We start from the raw sequence: 3217 nt of genomic DNA, 5'->3' as shown, positions 1-3217 counted from the left end.
CCACGCACACATCAGGAATTGTTGCTGCTCTGATCGGTCCATTATGTCACATGTTACGATGACATACAGTTTCCCACACGAAGGAGAAAATGCACCACGCAGCTCGTTGCTGCTGCAAAGCAAACTAGTTTGGCAACGTGTAACAAGAAGCTACTCACCGACGTTACCCCTGACCTTCCAGATCGTTTTCGCAATACAATTAAATGCAACGTCTAGTCATCTCGGTCCCTTTTTGGTTGTAGCAGGCACAATATCCATTATTGTCACTGTCTTTTTGAAGCGACGCCCCCCGACTTGGAACATTACTGTTTCAAAACAACTTGTGTCCACGAGTATAGTCGAGCTGTGCGCAGCACTCAAGAGTGACACCGGCACATCAAGGTGGAGTTCATGCACTTCCCTACTTCCGGAAATACGCCGTAGCAAACCTGCTGTGTATTGTGGAATGCTGGCACGCTTTTATTTTGAAGGTGAAAGAGGGGAAGTGTGGAAAATAAGTAACTTGTTGACTGCGACTGTTGGACCCAAATAATCATACATACAATACAACAAATCCAACCCCGGGGCTCGCAATTCAAGTAAGCACACGCGGTTGGGTAAGTACTACTGGCGCATTTGAAGCGTGTCCACAGCGGGTTCGAATTGTAAATTAGCCAGCTTATGATCTTTAAAAAGCCTCTGCCGTTAGCATCTCTCCCGTGGCGACGTCCCCGTGCGGACACTTTTTTTTGAGGGGGTCGGGGGGCAGAACGACAATGTTTATGAATATGGCCGGAGGGTCGCGGCCGGAAGGGTACCCAAGTCAAGGGTGGAGTGTTGCGGCCGGACCAGCTCTGCGAAATAGTTTTAATTTTATTTCACTTTCTAGTTTACTTATTTTTTGAGGAGCAGAAGAGAGCCAAACTCTCTCGTAGGCGTGTTGTCCTTTTGCACACAGATGAAGTCAATTCTTGCTCGGGCTAACAGCTTTTTCCTTCTATTAGCAATATTGACAGATTAATGGGATATAAATGGATTGTTACTGATCTAAAAAAATATAACCAATAAGATCTAAAAATAAACATCCGCACTAATTCCCTTTTTTTTTTTTTTAGTTTTTAATGTTTTTATTTATTTTGTTATAGTTATGTGACAATGGACTCTGTTCCGCCATTCTTCGTGCCCCCATTTTTGTGTGATCATGTCACAATGGTTCTGTTTTAGCTCCTCCCAGGAAAATGCACTCTGGCTGGTTAAAATGGACTTTAGAAATCTATTTTTAGATATGACGTGTAAGTGTGGCGGCACTGTGGTCGACTGGTTAGCACGTCCGCCTCACAGTTCAGAGGTCATGGGTTCGATCCCTCCCACATTCCAAAAACATACATGGTAAGTTGATTGGACTCCCTAAATTGCCCCTAGGTGTGATTGTGAGTGCGGATGTTTGTCTCTGTGTGCCCTGCGATTGGCTGGCAACCAATTCAGGGTGTCCCCCACCTACTGCCCGAAGACAGCTGGGATAGGCTCCAGCACGCCTTGTGACCCTTCTGAGGATAAGCGGTATCGATAATGGATGGATGGACGTGTAAGTGTAATTGCCTCATTTTAAATTTGATGATTTTCATTCAAAACTTCATGTTTCTCACAGGCATGGCAGGATAACGTATGTAATTTTGGATGACATGTCTTGTACACATTGGCGCATTGCCTTCCATTGATCAGATGTCACAGGTCACAATGTGTCCCCTCGCGCAAAATGGGGAGCTACACACAGTAGAGGGTGACATGGGAGTGGATTTTCACTCCCGTAACCATCCCACTCCCTCAGACAAATCCCGCCGGTCTTGTCCCGGACCAGAGTTAAAAAAAATACAAATAAATCTTGTCCCGTCCCATCCCGGTGAAAACGACTCCCTTTCCGTCCTATTCCCGTTCACAGTGACTCCCACTACCGTATCGCTTCCATTTTGTAGCTACATAAAAAAAAAATTTTTAAAACGTAAGTTGCATTTTACTTATTTACTGAATTATTTGTCACCCCTTTTTCATCATGGACTCACCAAGGTTTTTGTTTTTCCTATTGGTAGTCCTGTCATGATAACATTTTTTTTCGGATGAAGATGTGGTTTTAAATGTGTTTTAATGTGTTCTGGTTTGGTTCGGTTCTGTTTTTATGGTTTTAAAAGCGGAATTAATGAACAACAGTTCCCTTTATATTACAATTTACGGTAACGGTCCGAGGCCCTCCCCTGCTCTGTGACCATTAAGGTGAGAGCATGTTCATGCGTACCAGTATACAGAGTCCGCTTATCTTATTGGTCGAGGAAATGTTGCTTGTTAGGGTTAGGTAGATAGGTAGTTAAGGTTGATAGGTAGTTAAGTATATAGTGGAAGTTAACAAAGCAGCATGACAAATTTGTTGTCCACCAGTCAGAGCCAAAGATAGATATGATATGTAAAGAATGATTTTTTTTTTATAACCCTCTGATCAAGGTCCGCTGACAGTGTAGTGGTACACACGCCTGAGTTGTGTGCGGGCAGCGTGGGATCAATTCCCGCTCAGTGACAGTGTCTATGTGTGCCCTGCGACTGGCTGGCGACCAGTTCGGGGTGTAGTCTGCCTTCGCCCATTGACGGCTGGGATAGGCTCCAGCAACTCACCGCGACCCTATATAGGATAAGCGGTTTGGAAGATGACATGACATAACCCTCTGATCAAGGTTAATATGGGAATGTGCAATGAATGTCAGCATTGTATGGACAAACAACATATAATAATTTTGGGGTGGAATAAACAAGTACAATTGATTGACAAGTACGTTAAATAGATAGATAATACATTGATGAATAATAGATAAAGAATACACACACAGCCTTACATTAATACGTTCAATTAATTAAGTTCAAACAGATGTGCATAATCTTTACTGTACAGGAGGTCAATATAAAAAAAAAAACTGTAAACAATTGTTTGCATTTTTTTGTCTTTTATGAAGAGTAGGTGGACAAATGTGTGAAACAAATGTTCTCCTGAAATGATTAAAGGTGAGCTCATTTTGAGCCCCAACTATGACATGACTTACTCAGCGTTTTACTCTGCAGGAGTCAGACTTTTCCTGCCTCGGCAGAAAACGCTTTGCCCGTGGCAACACATAGTGGAAATTCTGATTGGATGACAATACAACGTTCTACATTATAGATTAATAAATATATGTCATATATGAATTAATTCAAAATA

Source organism: Filicampus tigris, chromosome 8 (genome assembly GCF_054856515.1).
Source record: "Filicampus tigris isolate MCC_2025a chromosome 8, RoL_Ftig_1.0, whole genome shotgun sequence".
Lineage (NCBI taxonomy): Eukaryota > Metazoa > Chordata > Actinopteri > Syngnathiformes > Syngnathidae > Filicampus > Filicampus tigris.
This window is presented reverse-complemented; position numbering follows the sequence as displayed.